General features: G+C 36.6%; 1 protein-coding gene across 5 annotated transcripts in view; it reads left to right on the top strand.

Moving 5' to 3' along the window:
* Positions 1–8765: 8765 nt before the first annotated feature.
* epb41l3a (erythrocyte membrane protein band 4.1-like 3a) overlaps positions 8766–22315 on the top strand; it is a 75562-nt gene continuing 62012 nt past the window's right edge. For all 5 annotated transcript variants that reach the window (XM_053493989.1, XM_053493990.1, XM_053493988.1 and 2 more), the window contains exon 1: positions 8766–8915. The gene's annotated coding sequence lies outside the window, so the exon portion shown is untranslated. The remainder of the gene's footprint in view (positions 8916–22315) is intronic.

Here is a 22315-nt window from a genome sequence, read left to right as displayed (position 1 = left end):
AGTTTTGATTTTGGTGAACATTTGCAGTGCTTAAACATTATGCAATGTCACAACTTGTATTGTTGTGTTCTGCATACTGTTCTGTAGCACATCCCAAACACTTTCAATGGGGTTAAGGTCATGAATCCCGTGCCAACAGGGAAGAAAAAAAAGAATCAATATGATATGGTCATACAAAGGGGAATAAATACAAAGGCTGCATTGGTTCCCAGTATTCACCATAGGCCTCCCTGGTCCCTAGTTGGACTACAGAGGTTCCTAGTGGATGGATGGATGGATGGATGGCCATTTAGGTCATCAGCTGACTTTATTTTATTGTCACAAAAGGTTGCTGAGCCTAGACCTGAGCAAATAAAGCAACCCCAGATCATAACACTGCCTCCAGAGGCTTGTACAGTGGGCGCTATTCACGATGGCTGCATCACTTCCAACCTACTTCCCTTCTTAACCCAACAGACTCATCACTCTGGAATAGAGTCAATCTGGACTTATCAGACCACATGACCTTATTTTTTCATTGTTCCAAAATTCACTTTTTATGCTCCCTAGCAAATTGATCCCTTTTCCCTTACATCTGTTCTGCATTTTATTACAGCTGTTTAGTCCTGATCTTCTGAGTAAAGAGTAAACAGAATTGTTGCCATTTAAAACATATTAATCACTGTAGTAATTATATAAGCAAAATAAGTATTTAAGTATTTAGATATTCTTTGCTTTTAAGTACTTTCTTGTTTAAATCCAAACTTTTAGTTTGATTTTTTTTTCCTTTTGGCCAGGTAGCAAACATCCAGTTTAAAAGAAGTGGTAAAATTGTTGTTATTAATAATATGACTATATAGGTAATCCGTACAGTATTTTTCTGTATTGTCAGTTAAGGTGCATTTTTATGAAACCAAAGCCCCACCTTTTAGTAGACCAAATGAATACATCAGGTTGGATGTACTGAAAAGGCAAATCTTACATTTTATTATACATACAGTAGCTTTGAAAATGCCCTTCATGGATTAGATGTGATTATGCATGGTACAATAGATGTTTATGCAACATTCCTACTTCACCATCCTCTGCATGTGAGATGAGTAAAAACGAGAGTACAATAAAGAGTATTAAAAATGACATGCCCTTTAAGGTTATGTTTTTAAGTGCTGTGACAAAAGATGAGAGACTGTATTATTTCACTCACATTAACCATATCTGTCATATACAGTATATCAACAACAATTGCATTTCCTCTTCAGTCATATACTAATGTCAGTTATTCTTCATGAACATTGAGCTCCATGTCTGCTACCTGCTATAGGTTTTGTTTAAACTCAGGCCACATCTGTGTAGGAATTTTTCTTAATCAAAGATAGTGTACAGTACAGTTACTGCCACTTTCATTACAAATGTTGATTAGTTTTTCTTGGACACGTCTGTCTTTTCCTGTGAGGCTCTCTACGCCCTACTAGCTGATGTCACATTTTCTGAGCAAAAGTAAATAATAAAAGGTACTAATCAATATTTAATTACTGCATTTGACTGAAATGAAACTCGTGACATAACCAGGACACATCAGGACCTATTGCGTTGTTAAATCATTTATTTCTGCATGCGTAAGTATAAAAATAACTCACACATTTCCATGTTCTAAGTACTGCAAACCCAGTGACCATGTAAAATGAAAATCTGATGTAATATAATTAAAACATGGTCATAAATAAATGTGTAACAGATGTATTCAATAGATCTTTAATATAAATTTTGCACCAGGTTTAAATAACTAATGAACAACTGAAGGTGTTGTACCACAAATACCGAACAGAAAAACACAGGACAGGGACAGGTGACTTGCACTTTCTATCAGCTCTCATCTTTGGGGGTCTGTAATTTATTCACTATTACTCCTCACTTGGCAGCTAGATGTCTGTGTCAGGGATCATGGAAGCCAGTCTCTGAAGAGAGAGCTTTGAAGACTGAAAGCAAACACCTTCCATAGTGCATTTCCTCTCTCCTGGAGTGTAGGCAATGCTGGGGTTTAGGAGTATTTTAATAAACACAATATGTAATGAACGATTTGGCATGCAGATGTATGGACACTGTTAAGCTGGTATAACAGAGCTTGTATTACATTTCCAGTTCATGCTGGGCAGCCATGCTCCATGATTGGATAAATGCAACCAGTGTATGTTGATGTATTATTGATGAAATTCAAGGTCATCAACATGGCTCTTCACATTGATGTGTAGTGGCTTGCGTAAATATTAACTTCCCCCAACGGACTGAACTGAACTTCATTAAGATTCCACACTCAATGGCCACTTTATTAGGTATACATAGCTAATACTGGTTTGGACCACTTTTGCCTCCACAATCGCAGTCATGCATTATGCAGTTGCTGCAAACACTGTATGTCGTCTGCAAAGCCATGCTAATCTCCTGTTCCACCACATCCCAAATGTGCTTCCTGTATAGAGATTTGGTGCCTGTGGAGGCCATTCGAGTACAGTGACCTTATTGTCATGTTCAGGGAAGGAGTTTGAGATGACTAAGCTTTGTGACATGGTGCCACCATATATTATGTGGCCAAAAAAACAATATTCTGGCATGCTGTGGCATTTAAATGCTCCTCAGTTGGTACTAAGAGGCCCAGGGAAATATCTCTCACCACCACCACCAGATCGAAGCGTTTATACAAGGCTGGATGCATCCATGCTTTCATGTTCTTTACACCAATTCTGACCCTACCATCTAAATGTCACACCAGAAATCGAGAATCATCAGACCAAGGGATGTTTTTCTAATCTTCTATATATATATATTTGTTGTTAACTTTAGAGATGGCTGTGCAGGAAAATTCCAGTACTGTAGATCACAAGTTTTTGAAATATTCAGACCAGCCGCCTGGCACCAACAGCCATGCCCCTTTCAAAGTCACTTAAATTCTCTTTCTTCCCCATTCTTGATGAACTTTTGATGGATCATCTCGATCATGTCTACATGCTGAAATGCATTGAGTTGCTGTGCTGCCAAGCGGACTGTTACCCATAGTGACTATAGATACACAATGGTCTGAAAATATTTTTTGAAGCATAATGTCCTGCTTTAACTGTCCTGTTCTGTATAAGAGCCAATGTTTGTAAAAGCATTGGCCACTAGGTGGCAAGATTGTAATACTTTCTGCTTATGTCTGAAGGATGAAAAAGAACACCACTCTCATGAGCGATAGATAGACATAAAATAGATATACTGTATAGATACATAGATCGGCTGAGATCATCTCAATGTTTCTTCCTCTTTACCTCCATTTAGATTTTCCTTGCAAACTGTTCTCCTTGGTTTTCTTATGGGGTGTTAAAGAACTGATGTACTTCATTTAAATAAGCTGAGATTGTCCATCTATTTAATGTACCACTTATCCTGTGTTGCAGGGGCCAGATTCCAGAAATTTCAGGGCACAAAGTAGAGGACATCTGAAAGGGGCCATCTCATTGCAGGGCACACGTCCACATTCTCCCGGCAATTTGGAAATGACATTGAGGCCTCAGTACATTACATGTCTTTAGACTGTGAAAGAAACCAGAGGAAACCCACTAAGCATGGGGAAAAACATAAAAAGTACATGCACACGGGACCACAGGTGATCAAGATCAAAATCAAATCCAGTGCTAACCACTAAACCACTATGCTGCCTGCTGAGTTTTATTTTAAGATGTTGAAAAGTTACACTTTCCTCTTTTTAAAAAACATCCTTATTAGATATTGACTCTCCCCAGAAGAGTAGTTATGACAGGCCTGAATGTAAATAATGAGTCAGATTCCACATGTTATCACCCTGTAAAGAGTGGTGGAAACATATCAAGGTATTCTATATACAGTATAGATTTACTTTGCTTTCTGCACTGGTTTGCAGTCATGTTGGAACAGGAAGAGGGCATCCCCAAACTGTTTCCACAAAGGAGCATGAAATTGTCCAAAATATCTTGGTATGCTGAAGCTTTAAGAGTTCCTTTCACTGGAACTAAAGGGCTGAGCCCAACTCCTGAAAAACAACGCCACACCAGTTCCAACATGACTGCGCACCAGTGCACAAAGAAAAGTCCATAAAGACATGGGTGGGCCAGTCTGGTGTGGAAAGAATTGACTGGCCTGCACAGAGAGAAAGGGAAAGAGAGAAAGAGAGAGAGTGGTTATGTGGTTTGGTTTTATGAGTTGCCTTATCTGCTTACCTGTGGTGATCTCTCTCTCTCTCTCTCTCTCTCTCTCTTTTATTCCCCTGTGTATTTAAATATGTTATTTCAGATCCATTTATGCACAATCAATAGAGATTTTGTAACCGGGGGAATAATGAAAATAACCTGAAGATTATGAAGTCAACCAAAATAGTGCCATTTTGCCAAGTGCCCTTCCAACACCTGTCTGTAATTTTCACAGGAGCATTAGCACTAAGATCCAATAGTACATTAATAAAACAATTTGAGTAATGTCCTGCCTGTACATTTGCTGAAATGAAGTAATTTTAAAGCTGCTTATGTAAGTTTCACCTATCTGTGAAAATAATCTATGTGTAATCAATAAAAAAATTACCCTGGTGTAAAGTACAGGTTTTATGACTGATCTCCGTTTTCAGTATGCCTACTGGAACACCAACCCATTGTCCTTTATACATGCTGAAATAACATAACATAAGTGCATAATTATCATGCCAGTGTTGCACAAAATAATCCAGTTATCATGATGCACAACCAAAATACACATCAAGCTCATCAGGAAAATTCCTACTCTTGTCAATTTAAAGAGCATTACTCATTGACACATTTGGAGTAATGAAAGCAGGCAGGCACATTAATAATGATGCATTATGCATGTTGGGGAGAGGGGAAGAGGTGACCTCAGTCAGTAGAGTGTCTCTGGATAAGTAACCTTCCCTGTGCATTATTGTAGTTTTTTGTAATTTTCTCACAAGATGCTTTTGCATTTTAATGACCTCTATTCATCCTTTTGATCAAGCTGGCAGCTTGGCAGACCTGTGTGCCTGCTCTGTGGACCGAGGGTTGTGAGAGTCCCTGATTCCCTGTGCTGTCTGTCTGTGAAATTGCATTTGATGGTATGAAGTTAGAAATTTTAAAATAAGCATATAATCAGCCTATAATCAGCAAATACACTTTTATTTGCCTGTTGCCCATGGTGTTCCTATTGATCCTGCAAGAGCCCTGCTTTGCTTCATTTGCAGCTTGGCTAGCAGCCTGGAGTTAGTGAGTTTACTTTTCAATATGCTCCATGCGTAATAGGCAAATCAGTCATATAAACCTAGAATGTTTTAAAAATTGATTTTCAAAATAAACCTTTAAATTTAAGCCCAATTAAACCCAAGAGAACAGGGGTATCTTACAGGTGTACACAGATGCTGTGTGTCAGTTTTATTATTATCGGTATGATAAAAAGAGGAAACAAAGATAATTACTATCGACTAAATTAAATCTATCATGGCTGTTATAACTATGCAAACTACTGTGGTCTAGTAATCAGTTCCAGAGCAACGCAGCAGTTCATGCAGGTTGTCAGACTCATAAATGTTCATGCAGGTTGTCAGACTCATAAATAATCACCTCACTCTACCGATACCACCTTTCTTCTTTCACATTCTGATTTTCTGAAGTTGAAATCTATAGACTATCAAAGATTACACCAATATATTGCACATTGACTTAATAGTAGGTTATATTCTTGAAACATATATAAAAATAAAAAATATGCACTGCAATCAGAAGGATGCCTATGATATGTATTCTCTACATTGCATTCTTCTCATGGCGTCTACAAAAAAAGATTCTTGACTGCAGACGTTTTGAGAAACTTAAAAGCAGTTAAATGTCTCATCTTAGCCAAGCAAAAGCTGTGGGTGTAGCAGGAGTTTGCCTTAGGTTATTGCATCATATGTGATTCAAGTGATGCTGTCATGAGTAACAGAGATGGGTTTTGGTGTTCAGTAAAGACAGACTGTGTACCAACTTCGTTCTGATCCACCGAGGTAAAATCCCCCATGGTCACGCAGCTTTCAGTGTTTAGTTTTCAAAGTCTGGGAGAAGAAGAGTATATCTTTATTTCAGGTGATAGATTTACTCAGAATAATCCATCAAATAGCAACAGAAGTACAATAGCTTCAAAAGAAGACAGCTCTGGCATGGCGTCCGTTTGCCTGCAGCAAAGTTGTCCCGATAAACCAAGCTTAAGATTTGTATTCCCCTCTAGATATCTTTCTAGTCTTGTATTATTTTTAGCATTCGCCCCTGTGGATTTTCATTTACATGGCATGGATGTATACTAGTAAATCTCATGGATCAGATAATTTTAAAGTAGTTATGCCTGAATCCCTCCAATGCACAAAACTCTCCTTTATTTGTACCTCACTCACTACGCCGACCACATGCTGCCCACCCTGAGGCGTAAAGGCTGTTACTTCTGCCAGTCTGAGCCCCTTCAAGCTATGGCTCGCTCTTCCTCTCTGTGACTGCTTACTGTCTCCTTTAACTCTGGTCTAAAGATTCCAGTGATTACTACCATTGTTATTGCAACTCAAACAGAAATACCATATAAAATGGGATTTTTAAAAACTCAATTCAATTAAATTTATTTTGTAAAACACTTCAGAAACAGCTTTAAAATAATTAATATTATAGATTAAAAATATGTATAGAAATGTAAAGCTTTATCGGTTGGTCCCTAATCATCTGGTGTAAACCTGTGCCAACTTGTGTGTGGATTGAGTGGTCCGCTGTGGTGGCCCCTTGACGAGAACAGCTGAAAGACTAATAACAACATTAGTTAGTCCCTAATGAGCCAGCAGTGGCTATGTGAGTATTTATTAGGAGACGTCCAGGCAGAGGCAAACTTTTACTTCTGTATTGTAACTCTCTATAGACACTCTACAGCATTAATATAATGTATTTTCTACAAAATATAACCAAATGCCTGTTATTCGAAAAATATTTTGAATGCGTTCGAAAAACAGAATTAAATGATCTATCTCACCACAAATTATATCCTGTAATTCCGACTCAAAATGAACACTGTAAAAAAAGAAAAACCTCACACAATCTAATATTTCATTCAATCAACTTTTTTTTTTGGCTTATAGTTCATGTGTGAAAATTATTCCTTATGCTCCCAGAACCACTCTTTCACAGTTTACGTTCTGGAATATGCCTGGGTCATCAGGGAAGAAAAACTTAATTGATGTGACAACTTTGTCAGTACATTCAGGTCATCAGCTGACTTCACATAACGACCAACTTCAGCTACCCCAGATCATAATACTGCCTCCAGAGGCTTGCACAGTGGGAAATACGTATGCATCATGGCTGCATCGTTTCATGCACATCCCTTATTACCCTGACGTACCGATCACTCTGAAATAGGGTCAGTTTGGACTCATCAAACTACATGACTTTTTTCCATTGCTCCAAAGTCCACTCTTTATGTTGTCAAGCTAATTTAAGCCTTTTTTTCTGTGTCACTAAAATAAGTAGTTTTCTTACTATTGTTAAGTCCCAATCCTGTGTGTTCTCAAAACATTGTGTGTGTATGGAGATGCTTTTATTTTCACTATTGATCATAGCTGTGGCTTTTAATGTTGATTATTATTATTTTTTTTACCCTGCAACTAAATGATCTCCGTTCAAACTGGTTTTTCCAACCACATTTTCTCTACACAGTTGACGGTACAGAACACTCATTCTCACACTCATTATCAGGTTTGGATAATTTGTTGAAGGGTTCTTTACCCATTTTCAGTAAGTTTAAAATCTCCTTAGTTGTTTTCTTTGCTTGATGCTGATAAATTATTTGAGCCTTGTGAAATGGTGACTTTTTTGGCATTTTGGGAATATGTCAATTAGCCTAATCTGCATGTCTTTGCCCTGTGGAAGGAAACCCACAAAGCACAGGGAGAACATGCAAACTCCATGCACACAGAGACTGGATTTAGAGGTCGGAAACTTCAGCTACACCTTTCCTAAGCTACCGTGTTGACAAAAAAATTCACATTTATATTTTAAATAAAAATAATAAGTATGCTACAATTTTGTACATTGTTGCTACATTTTTTACCCCTGCAACACATTTTCCGTATTAACCATTCTTGACAAGAAGAGTAAAAATAAAATATATTGTTGTACAACCTACAGGCTTTTTTTTTGTTATTCCTCTCTTTCGGTTTAAATGTGAGATTCTGGAAACAGATAGACATTTAGCGGGAGCGGTCGGGTCGGGAAGGAAATTATATTCTAAGCGGGCAGCGGGTGAACAAAGAGTGATATATACTGTAGCGGGAGAGGGCGGGTGCGGGATAAAACCTCGCAGGAGCGGGACTAAAAAACAGTCCCGCGCAGACCTCTAACTGGAATCGAACCCGGACCCTGGAGGTGCAAGCCGACAGTGATAACAGTTACACCACTGTGCCGCCTAAAACAGCAACAAATTTATTTATTAAAGTATTTATTATAACTTAATATTATGAATCTTTGTCAGATACTCTGATTTTCGTGCAAGACTTTTTATTGAATTAACAGCATTCCCCTGTACAAATTTAGACTAATTACTTCAGCAAGATTTGTGAAAGCAGGTTAAGTTTGGAATGACACCTGAGTTGACCAATAGCGTTCCATTATAGCCAGCCACATACATCCATAAGTGGGCGTGGCTTGCACGGCTGTGCGCGTGAGCCTGTGTTTGAGAAAGGGGCGTGTTTTCGAAGGCAGGCTTCAGGATTCGGCATCTACATCACTCTCATGAAGTATATGTCACTGTGTGTATGTGTGCGCGTACTGTACGGGTGCATGTGTACAAGTCCGTGGCTCTCAGGTCTGCGTGTTGGATAGCTTTCTTCTGATTTCCGCTCGGGGTTTATTTGGAGTAGAAACTGAATTTCTGAACAGGTATGTGGGTCTTTGAAATGCGACTGGTCCCATAAAGCGGCTTCGCGGTCTAACATCTGTTTGCACCTGAACCTTTCACTAATAGGTAGCCTGCATGCTAGCGCAACATTTAATTATAATGCGGTTGCATTCCGTTAGTTTGTTACCGTTTCTTTCTTTATTTGTAGTATATATCTGTTGTTGCAATTCAGTTTGAATGGACTGCATCTGATCACCCTGCTCTGGATGTTTTTCTGTTTTTACAGGGTTTGTTTTAGCTTTACAGAATAAATAACTGTTGAATTCATTTCTAGAGGAATGTATAAAGGATGGGGTTTTCATTCATCCACTAGCTCTAGTCTATCAGAAACAAACAAACAGAAAAAGAGTCTCCTTATGGTATTATATTAAAAGCATATTTATAACAATTTCTCTATTTCATTGTGTGTTTTGTGTGTTTTTATTTCACCCTGTTACAGTATTTTAAGTAATACCTGAAACATTTTTTTCAAGCTAAGAAAATTCATCTGTATTTTCCAAGTTCTATCTCTTAATGCAGCTAAAATGTTTTTTTTTAATCAACTACTCAGTATAACCTGTCCACAGTTAAAGCTATATACACCTATAAAATCCTGGATTCGTGGAATACATAATATTTATTTATTTATTTATTTATTTAGTATAATAATTATTGTCAATTGCACAAAACCAGTGCATCCAGATCCGCATCCAGTCAATCTAGAAGCTCAGCATACAGTACAGCTTCCTATACAAGAACATTCCTATCTGCATAGACTTTGGTTTGTTCCATCAAGCGTTTTTTTTTTTTTTTTTGGTTAGTTTTTTTACAGGATTTATGCGCGATTATATCAATGTTATATGACAGTTAATAAAATAATTTTATGATTTAATTTCCCGCCCTTTCTATTGTAAACAATCCCGGATCTTCATAACGGATGGATCGACCCTGGATGTGCCGGATGCTCTACTATTGTGAGTACACGCATGAATCACCATGCTGTGTTTGGATAAAATCTGTATTGTCATGCCATACCTTCATTGCCTACAGTTTATGTGGTGGCATAAATCAGCGCACAGGCATTTCACACTGCAGGCCCATCTGGGCACCAGCGTACCCAGATAGTTTCCATTTTGGGAAGCATGCTCATTCACAAAACACAAATGAAATGGGAGTGACCATTATGTGCAAATCATTAGCCTCTACATCTAACCGCTTTACTTCAGATCAGTCTTTAAATCTACAGCTAATTGTTGTCTACAGCTAGGATTAGTCCTAGCAAAGTCCCGTCCTGCAAAGCTGTATATCCCTTCAGTCAGCTGTGAGGACTGTGACATTTAGAAAAAAAACTGCACCAGTCAAGAGAACGGTGCAGATTCTGTTTATTTTGTGTAAGACTTGCACAGAAATTGTTGGATTATCCAGGGCTTGTCTTTGGGTTTTACAAATTTGCATGGGTTTTAATCTGCTAAACTCCAATGGGTTGGATTAACCCATTCTAAAGCCTTACAAATGAAGATATATATATATATACCTCACTAAGACATCTAGCCATGTCTCCAGTGACTGTGCTGTTCATATTTTATTGTGCTTTACCTCATTGTCAAATGGTTTTCTTTCCTGGTTTTAAAATGCAGTGTTGGTAGATTATTTAGGGAAACCTGCAGTGTTTTTCCATTGAGTAGAGTTAAATTTTATCCCAAGCCCTGGAAGGATGAGCTCTGCACAAAGCCAAATGATTACTATTGATCAGATGTAATAAATCACACTCCCCTCATTTACCACCAAGCTCTGTTACAAAAGTGACTCATTACACCTTGCCATTATTTTACACGGTTGCATACATTACTGAAAAATTATGAATTGCTGTAGAGTGCTATGGTTGAAGGAATGCTGCTAAGTTGAAGTAAATATTTTATGACTCATATACTGCACCTTGCAGTCTCTAGATGCTGTTTTTTGAGGGCTCTGTGTGCTAATAGAGCTTTGTCTGTTTGTATTTGTGGTTGTGTTTGTGTGTGATTTAGGTGAATAATAATAATAACCTTTTTATATATTTTTTGTTGTTTTATGTTGTCATGTAAACCTTTTATGTATCATGTTTACTTATATTTACTTTTAAATATAAGTAAATATAGCGCTTTCTCATTCATTTGAGAAAAATTGCTCTGTATTACTATAGGTTTTTTTCTGCGGCATGATGGCTTAGTGGTTAGCCTTGCGCCTCCAGGGTTCAGGTTCGATTCATGCCTCTGGGTACATGGAGTTTTCATGCTTCATGTTCTTCCCGTGCTTGGTCGGTTTCCTTTAGGTACTCCGGTTTTATTCCACATTCCAAAGACATGCCAAAGACCACGCCTCGTGCTAAGTTTCCTAGGATAGCCTCCAGCCCCCTGTGACCCTGTATACAGGATAAAGCAGTATAGACAATGATGATACAGTTTTATTTAATTGCTATGGGGAAGTCTTAAATAAATATTTTTTTGATGGGAGTAAGATGTTCCCTTAAATTTTTTAAAAACTGTTTTTTCTTTATTCAGCTTATTCAGTTCAGGTTTCTTTTTATTTAAAATAAAAAGTAGAGGCAGATGAGGAAACTGTTGTGATATTATAAGCACTGTTAAGTATAGATAGATAGATAAATAGACAGATATCTCAGGTTATGATTACAACATTGACACAACCCTTATACAGACACCATATCTGTACTTGTTTCAGTTGCCTCAGGGTTTGTTTTTGATTTATGGACAAGAGGAAGCTCATTTTAGATCAATATTTTGTATTGACAAACATTGCATGCAACCTCCATCTCTGGCTGATATTCTATACAATAGGCTGCTCTATTTAAAAGATAATTTACTGTAATGATACAGTCTACCTATTCAGAACTGAGCTTTTATGATATTCATCATTTCATCTGATAACACGTGGTGTTTATAATTACAGGGTAGCCATTAGGGGGTTTTATGGCTTCTGGCTGTACACAGTGATTGCTTTATGTGATCAATGCAAAGTGATTCCATGGGGACAGCACTGACTTTTCATGTACTCATATTCATCATTTTGTATTGAACAGAGTTAAGTGCCTCTGTACTTCTCAGACACACTCTTGTATCATACTGTGACTGTATGTCAGTAGTAATTAAACAAGTGCTGGTTCTAACATATGTAATATTTTATTTGTAATTTATTTGCATGGTGTGTATTTAATGGGAGATATAACAGGAATTTTACATGCCATACTTTTTTATATTATTGAGGTGGCTCCATTAGGCGATTGAAAGCGGACTCAAGTGCCAGATGCCTCAGTTGAGATTTGTCTCTTAGATACTCAGACTCAATTAGAGGCTTGAATATAATGAACAGTTGGAGGACTCATGTTCCCTTATGTTTCTGTCAGTGATGCACCCTCGATTAAGGCCGTGTGCTTCAGTCATGAAAGCAAGGCATGGTGAAAGCAAGTGAATATTACAGGTCACTGTTGCAGAAAAATGTAGAACATCATGAAGATTCCATCTTTTGAACGTAGAATAAAAAACATAATATTATTTGTTAGTTTTGAATTATCAGTTGCTAAGCAGGCTGCGTAAACTGTAGACACTGAAATGTATAGTTGATTGATTCATTTGTCCAGGAGGGATACTAGTAGAAAAAGTGCTTGTTCCATCTATTTAAAGTGTAAAAGTTCTGCAAGCGAAGCTGTCATTACATTTTCTTATTTCAAATTGTAAAAGGCTGTTTTTGCTGCGGTGTTTATTAGAGTAAATTATCTTTTGATTTCTTTTTGGCCACTTTATAATCAGTATTTGAATCTTTGCAAGCTATGGAAAAATATGACTGAAATGAATTATCCAAGTAAATAGCATTGAAAAGTTCAGTTGACAAAGCAACTGAAAAGTTCAACTAAATCTATAATATAACAATGCACAACAATAAAAATATATGAAATTGCTGAAAATGTGTGTTTGAAGGGTTTCACACATTTACTTATACTGGCAAATTATTTTTTTCCATCACAGAAGGTTGTTTATAACATTAATTTGAAAACAACAAGATAATTCCTATTGTTTTTTTAAGAGCTTTAAACTTCCATGCTTTGTTAAAATGCACACATGTAAACATACACATTACAAAGCAAATCGTGAAGCATCCATAAAGAGCCTAACTTATTGCTTCTTTCTGTCACATGATCAGTAAAGTGAAACTGCTGGCTGAAAAAATATTGGCTGCCATTCTCAGAAAACTTCTGAATAATGTGGAAGCCAAAAAAAGGATGTTTACACTCTGTTACTGCCATTGCAGTTACATCAGCACTCATGGGTTACTATGATAACATGCTGTTCTCAGTTATCAATGTAAAACTGAACTGGTAGAGGAAGAGGCTGATTATGCATTATTAAAGAAATTTCTGCCATTTGTTTTTATTTTTCTCCTCATCCTAGACAGTCTTTGTAATTAAAATGTTTTGTGAACCCCAGCAACCTTGTTCTACACACGCAAGAAATATGATAGTTTTATACATAAAAAAATATTGAAACTCAATTAATATATAATTGTAAAATTTCATTGTATGTTTATGGTGACACAAGCATGACAACAGGCTGATTTATTAACTGTGACAAAACAGTGAGAGGTGGATTTATGGCAATTTGAAAAATTATACAAAATTCACACTGGCTTGACCACAACAGTTTTGATATATTATGTTAAGATTTGTGTTTTTTAACGCACTTGTGACTGAAAGCCACAATGCACAAAACATTCTTTATCAATTTGTAATACTTTTTGATTCTTCTAAAAAACAAAAAAACTTAAAATGACCTGAATGGATTTATCTTGATTTGTAGTCAAACCCTTCTTATGGACCTTGATTCAAACAGGAGGAAAATCTATTTTATATGCTGGTATTCTTATTGGTCAAGCCTGATCTGTTTAAACAAATCCAGTTAGATTTTACAGTAAAATATCCCTTATACTGTATATAAAACAATATTTTGTTTATTGTCTAAAATGTACCTGAACGACGTTCCAGGCCTCATTTAATAGCAAGTAAGTTAAATGTAAAATGAACTTTGTCAGAATAAGCTTTTACAAAATGCAGGGGGTGGGCTGTTGTTTTACATGGTGCATTTACTGTACATCTTGATTTACACTAAAAGAGAAGAAATGGCTTTGTTCTTATGCATCTGTCACATACAGCACAATGAGAATAGAAAGCATATGTGTTCCTGTCATTTACCCATGGACTCCTTTCCGTCATTCCATCGATTTGTCAGCAGTCAGTGATCCCAGTGGGCAAAAGTGCCATCAGTAACATTGTAGGAAGAACCATATGCCCAAAATAACACCTCAATCTCTCTCCCTCTCTCTCTCTCTTTCTCTCTCTCTGTCTCTCTCTTGCTCACACAAATAGACCCCTTAACTCAGTTCCCCCTTTATGGTATTCTATATACATATTTTATCTGGTCCTAAGTACTTTGTGTGTGTGTGTGTGTGTGTGTGTGTGTGTGTGTGTGTGTGTGTGTGTGTGTGTGTTTTGACTTAATGTGTCTGATGCTACCCATCCAGGCTTTCCTGGAAAAGTGTAAGGAAAATTAATCATCAACACTTTGACATCAGGCCACATCTCTGATAAAATGAAATCACCTTTTGTTTTAGTGAAAAGGCTGAGGTTTATGGGTTAAGATGTATGTGGCAAATGTCATGGAAGAGTGTAAATTTGGGATCTCTCGCTTTAATATAGTAATACATAATGATTTTATATTTTGGGGAGAGCATAAGCGCACATACTGACGCATTAGTTCTATTAAACTATTTTATATACATATTTTTAACTACATATTAAGTGTGTAGGATATATTTGCATGGCCAAAATCTACCAGCATTTTAAGATACTCTCTTATTAACAAATATTTAAGCTGTTGCTGTGAGGGAAATATACAGCACACAAGCATTTAATGGCCCTTGTTTGTTATCTAAAAATACCAGCTGTCCTCATTGGCAGGACCACACCCCAAATGCCAAACACAATAATTTATAGTGGGATTCATACACCAACAGCTGTGAACTTTCTTAAAGTGCTTGAATATCTTGACTTATTTTAATTATTACAGTACTGCAAATATATATATGTTGCAGTTAATTTTACAGTATGACACCACTGGTTATTTTCAACAATTTGTTTAATTGGTCTTAATTTCTGTAGTATTCTTATTTCTGCTACCTGAAACTGAAAATTTAATGCAAAGTTATAGAAGGGATTTGTTTATGTACACTGTCTTTTATCACCCAAATGAGACTGGTATCCCCTTTGAGTCTGGTTCCTCTAAAGGTTGTTTCTCCCTTACGCTTTCTCAGAGAGAGAGTTAGGCCACTATCACTATTGGCATGCTCATTAGGGACAAATTAATAAAGAAATAAATGGATAATTTTTCTGTAAATTTGCTTTGTGGCAATCATTGCGATAAAAATAACATTGAATTGCATTGTATTTATTCATAGAATTCCTTTAAAATAGTTATAGCTATTATAAATTATATAGTTATATATGATTATATATCCCAGTTCTTAATGTCAGTCTTATGTGAGATAATAATTTCTACTGATATGGGTGTACAGCACTGCCCTTACCTGTGAAGTACAAATTATTTATTCACTAGACATAAATGCTGAACTCAAGTGTTTGATGCAGACTGTACACCAACCCCGACACATTAAAGACATTTATGACTGATTGTGTTTTTATTGCAATAAAAAATTTTATTTTTATAAACAATCTGGCATCCCCAGGACTAAAGATTGCTCTTGACCCTTGTATACATTTATTACAGAGATAAGGTGAGCATTAAGGGCTTTTTCTCAGGAAACTAGAGCTATTTAAACTAGAGCACCTCCCTAGCCTACATACTGACATCATTACTGAGAAATCAATTAGCACGGCCATTGTCATAACCTGTGGTAGTGAGAAAGGAAGAGAAAATGTATTTTATCCAACCTCTCTGTCAATAGATGGTATTGAATTTGAGTTTTCTCCAGCCTAGAAAACTGTATCACCTCAACAAAATCTTCCCAAAACACCTACGTAGGTCCAGGGTTCTCCAGGGAAATCACCTGGCGGTGACGTACAGAATAATGTTTTCAAGAACTTGAAAGCACCTTTTTCACATAAGAATATTGATGGTCTCTGTCTGTCTGCTTTGTATGTGTTCCAGAAAAGAGGCTCCAAGGAAATTTAGCATTCATGAAAGTTAATGGAACATTTACAGTAGCATGAATAAAACATGACAGATCACAGAGGCAGCTGTGGTTGCCAGGCTAAAGGTTTATGGATTATTTGTTCAGTTCTTTAATGACATGTATGTGTTTAAAATCATTTTGGTCCTCCTTCAGTCTTTGGATAAACTGCTACCTTCATCATGCATTCTAGAATAGTGTTTGACAAGTATATCAGCTGGCCAATATATTGGGCCTGATATTAGCATTTTTTTGTGCGTAAACTTCTGCCAGTGCAGACAGTGGCATTTCCAATTACATAACCCTCTAGACAGAATGTGTTTTTAAAATGCAGGAATCATTTATTTGATGGTAGCATGACCCTAATACTTCATGCTTCATTTACCCTACAGTAACATTTTATGTGAAATTGTCTAGTAAGATATTAAAGCATTTTAATCTCTGTGTATCCACAAAGAAATACATAGACAAAATGGGACAAGAATATGGAGTTCATGTTTTCTTGCCAAAACCTTTCAAAGAGTTTTACCTTATCACATGCTGCTTGGGTGTGAGGGTTTAAAAAGGCATACACCCTAAATGTGTGTTTGCCAGCTGGAATTTGGAGTTACATGTCATCTGACCCCTGCCTACACCCGCTCAGTGAACTGTGACATTTTACCTGACTAGGGAAAGTCTTTGGCAGTAGATACATCTATCATTGCTTATAAAGATGCTATTGACAGAAATGATGGACTTATGTTGTCACTAATGGAAATGAAACTAAAGTAAAATGATTTTTATTCTAAATTTTAAACACTAACAATAAATTGTCATGCTTGCAGGAAGGTGTAAATAAATAAATGAGATTTCCGACTTTTTAATTGTTTGGAATGGGTCTGGTAGGCTGATCATGCCCTCATCAGGCACTATTCATGTTTAAATGCGGACTGATGTTTTGATTGAAAATGTAAACTACGACAATGTTTCAGTGATTTATGTTTAAGTAATTTATGTTCTGCCTATTTCATTTTTGTTTTAAATACTGTATGTGGTCACTTTTGATTTTAACACATTGGATTTTTCTCTTTGGGCATATACACTATATGGCTAAAAGTTATGTAGACACCTGATTATCACACCCATACATGTGCCTTTCCCCAGCTGGTGCACAAAGTTTGCCAGGGTTGGTGTTGTAGAACTGTGACCCGCACAGAGCCCTACCATCAACCCTACTGAACACCTCTCGGATAGACTGGAATATCAGCTGCTTTCCAGGCCTCCTTACCAAACATCCTTATCAGGCCTGGATAGACTAGAATATCAGCTGCTTTCCAGGCCTCCTTACCAATATCCTTACATCAATCTCCCTAACTGACCTCGGGAATACTCTTATGGGTGAATGAACAAAAACCCTTACAGACATGTTCTAAAATCTAGAGTCCTTCACAGAATACTGGGGGTAATTATAACAGCAAAGGGTGGATTACAGCTGCAGTGGGGATGTCCAACAAGCAAATTACACTCAAAAATGGGTGTAATGATCAGGTGTCCATATACTTTTGGGAATATTGTGTAGTTCATAAATTGGCAAACGTAAATGATCTCACATCGGATAGATACTGCAGCGTAGGGTTTCAGGTCAGAAAAAATACTAGAATCTTGTTTGCATTCAAAAGATTATTCCGTTTAAGCATCGTGAAATGCTTTATAATTATTAATAGCTGTTATAGATGGGTTCACAGACCATTTATTTTTAACAAAGTAACAAAGGCATTTCAGACACTCACACTCTGCATTCTCCATGTTTGTGCTCCAACCTGCTCTATTTTCACAGTTTGCTGAAGAGCACTTGGAACTAGGTTTCTGCCTAATGGCTTGATTGGCCTACCTAACATGTCAAAATCAGCCAAGCAGCAAATTAATTTAGTCACTCCAGCCTCTTTTTTACTCCGTTAGAAAATTGTGTTCCCTGTGTTAATGAGCGTAGAGCAAGCAATAAAAGCTGGTCAGAATGAAGATAAAAATGAATAACCCATAGAGGTCTAGGGCTGAATTCATAAAAAAGAATTTATTATCAACTTACCACTAAGAGTTCTTCTAGTGTCTAAAATCAAGGCTTTTACTTAAAACCTACTGAAAAGAGCAGTGAGTTCAAGCCAAATGCACACCTAGGATGGGATGCTTATCTATCACAGGATACCATGCACATACACCATTCACTTTCACCTTGGTATTTATTGCCAATGCAGTGCCATACCACATGAATGGCTGTTAGAAGGGGTGAAATTAAAGAGAAAGTTTTAAACTTGAAGCCAAGAATTATGCTTACTAAACAAGCTTATAAAACATACTGGCACTACTGTTCATTCATGAAATTGAATCTGAGTTAGTTTAGGCTATTTTATTTTTAATTAATTGTCAGTGTTTCATCATGCACACAGTTTTTTTTAATTAAGTTAATTATTTGCCCAGTCGTATGTGAGAGATTGCACAGGATGTCATTAAGTATATATCACACACATACAATTATTAATTTCATATAATTCTAGAATTATTCTTTGTGAACATGGCTTTGATTGACAACTGTTGAACTCTTGGCATGATTATTTCCTCAGCCCTTCTTGTAGTGGTTGTCTACCACCAGTACAGCTCCTATTCAGTGTCCTTCAGTAGTAAGTTCAGACATTACTGAGCTAACACAATATTAAAGAGATGCAGACTCATCAGCATGCATAGCAAAGACTATGCCAAGATGACAGGGGACTCAGGTTAGGGAGAGTGGAGAATTATTGAAAAAAGAAAACCACAGAAAAAAAAATAAGTAAGGTAAAGAACTTGGGGGTTATTAAAAGAGAAACAGGAAAAATTGTGCCATTGTGCCAAAATAGTACAGCAGGAGGGAAGATTGGAAAGATAGACAGGATGAGAGATATTAGGACAGAGACAGAGAGCATGTGATAGAGTGCAGGATTAAGAATGTCAGTCGAACAAAGAGATGTCTTGGCGCAGTGTACAGCTGAATACTGCAACACTTGTAATTACTAAGCAGCACATCTTTATTACTGCAGCTGAGCCTAAGCCATAGTTTATGAGAGTGTGGAATGACAACATCTTTTCAGACAGAATATAATACTTTCAGTTACTTTTAAAGGTACACAATAACAGTCCAATCCATTTTTTAAAATACTTAATCTTGGTCATTTAAAAGAAAGAATGCCTGAGTTTGCTTTTATCTAATATCAGTGCAATTAACCTTGTTCATGGCCTTTTGTATTTTTAGATTGACTGAAAAGGGACTAAGAGCGATGGTAAAATTTAGTCTGCTTTTAAATCATCTTGCGTGTCCTTGGGTTACAAACCGTATTTCCTTACTTATTTCTATTCTCATTTAGTCGTTAACTGTTTTTTTTTTCTTTTTCGGTATTTGTCATTAAGGAAGTCAAAATACTAGTTTAAAAATATAATAAAATAAACCCCTAAAAAGCCGTTAACTGTGATTACTTTTTAATGCTGTTATTAGATTAAAGCCCATTGAATTTCATAGTTTCAATCTCACTGTTTAAGTCCAGGCTAAAAACTTATTTACTTAGCAAAGCATTTTTGTGAATAGATTTGCCCCAGGTAAAGGAGCAGATCTTTCCTTACGTCTGTGTTTCTTTCCTTCTGGCTCTCCCTTTTAGACCCATTATTGATTTTATTGTTTCTATTTTTTAACCTGAAATGTATAGACATACGGATGATCTTCAGGTGTCGGTTTTGAATTACTTTATGAATTAAAATATAATGCCTGACCAAAAAAATTGCACACAATAAGATTTCTTTTAAACTCCTTTATTTTTAAGATGACAGATTCAGGTCATCAGCTGATTTCATTTACTACCACATAAGGTTTTGAAGCCTAGACCTGGCCAACCACATGATCATAACACTGCCTCCAGTGGTTTGTACAGTGGGCACTATGTATGATGGGTGCATCGATTCTTGCACTTCCCTTCTTACTCTGATTTTCCTGTCACTCTGCATTAGGGTCAGTGTGAAGTCATTAGACCATATAACCTTTTTCCATTACCCCAAAGTCCAATCTTCTTGCTCCCTAGCAAATTGAAATCTCTTTTCATTAGTCTCACTTACAAGTGGTTTTCTTATGGCCACACAGTTGTTTAGTCCTAATCATTTGCGTGCTCTTCATGTTGTGTATGGAAATGCTCCTACTTTCACTATTAAACCAAGTTTTGATTTCTACTGTTTTTTGTTTTTGTTTTTTTGGTGCAGCTTCACCATGTGTTAAGCCCCCCCAGACAGTTCAGCACTGTCTTTTCAGGTTTCATCAATGCATTAGGCAGCTTGTAACCCTGTTTCAGTAATTTAAATTCTAAATTAGGTTCTTAATTCAGAAGATTTCTAAATCTTCTTAGTTGTTTTCTGTGCGTGATGCTGAAATGCCAGCTTTTTTGTACCAGCCGGTGTTTCCTGTGTGTTTATCATTAATAATATTTACTCAGTTTTAATCTCTTCAACTACCTTTAAATTATAGTAGTTAATTACAAATTTGGAAGTTATTTAATTTATTAATGATGAATGTCTGTTATTTTCCCCATATACTTTAGATACACTCTATTTACGTTATGTTAGCTGCAGACATCATACTTCATTATATAACAATTTTAATTAGGAATTCGCTAGCTGTTTTAATGTTTAAAAATGTAAACTGGTAAGACTGAATAAAAATTCCTTATTGCTAGTGCAAAATTATTACCTTTCTGTAGTATGTACATGTATTTAAAAATACCCTTTTCACATGCTTTGCTGGATGTACAGTAGGTGGCCCACATTTTTGTTATTATTTTAGAGTATATTTCTCTTTTGTATTGACTGGAATGCACATTAATGCAAATTATTATCTGTGTAATTGCTCAGTTAAATTTTTTGGCATCAGTTCAGGAAAGGTCACTGTTATTTTATTTCAGTGTTAAGCATCATAAATGCAAGGTTAAAAATGACTCCATAATGTGGGAGGAATGTGAGAATACCAGTGCTGTGACCTGGGGATGCAACTGAATACACAAGCTTATTAAGACTAAAACATACAAATAACAGGTCAAATATTTGGAAGTGGGCATTTTGTATTTTGTTTGGGAGTGAATAATATTGAGATATTAAAATGACAGGACTTCAATTACAACTTACAATTCAATTACAACTTACAGGGCATTAAAATGCATTTAATTCTATTTAATTTCAATTGTATATTACTTTCCAAGTTTCAGATTATACAGTGTACAGTAGGTCAAAAGTTTGTATTATCTAGAATGTAGACCAATATCTAAGACATTGAAACTGTTCAATTTAATTCAATTAAATTTTATTTGCATGGCGCCCTAAATAGTTGTCATTGTCACAAAGCAGCTTTACACAATCAAAAGAAAATTATGAAAATTTGTATGAAATGTGGAAAATGTGTATGAATCAACATGATTTACATTGTCCCTGATAAGCAAGCTAAGAGCGATGGTGGCAAGGAAAAACTCCCTGAGATGGCAATAGGATGAAAGCTTGAGAAGAACCAGACTTTACAGGGAACCCATCCCATCATATCGTAAATTAGGAGGCTGAAAGTTTGATGCCTTACAGTAAGTTAATATGGGGTACTGATTTTGTTATTGGAGGCTCAGGTAGACTGTAGGAGATTCCAGTCCTGAACTATTAAGTGACTACAATCACAAGTCCTCAGAGAACAGCTCTCTGCATCAGCAGAGGCCAGGACCGTCTTTATGGTAGAGTGGAACCGTCCCCAGTCACCACACGCATCCCAAGCAGACAACACAGGGAATCCATGTGACAACATCTCCAACCAGAAGTGGGGCACCAGAATGAGTCAGACAGGTCCAGAGGGCAGAGGAGGTCTGAATCACTGGCAGCTCAGGAGCGGCATGTGTAGCTTGACAGAGAGAAACAGGGAGGGGGAGAAAGTAGGAAAGAGGAAAGAAGAGAAGAGATAAGTTATGCATGGTCACAGTCACTTAATGTACAGTACAGTACAGTAAAGTGAACGGATATTTAGTGCAGAGTGCAATCAGGGAGTTTTGCAGGACTAACTATGACACGATAACTAAAAAGGAGAGCCATAAAGAAAGAAACACAGACGTAAGGGCTCCCTGTGACGTAAAAAGAAACCAATCACGTCACC

This window comes from Clarias gariepinus, chromosome 4 (assembly GCF_024256425.1).
Source record: "Clarias gariepinus isolate MV-2021 ecotype Netherlands chromosome 4, CGAR_prim_01v2, whole genome shotgun sequence".
Classification (NCBI taxonomy): domain Eukaryota; kingdom Metazoa; phylum Chordata; class Actinopteri; order Siluriformes; family Clariidae; genus Clarias; species Clarias gariepinus.
The sequence above is the reverse complement of the archived record's forward strand: the minus strand, read 5'-3'. Positions and strand labels throughout refer to the sequence as shown.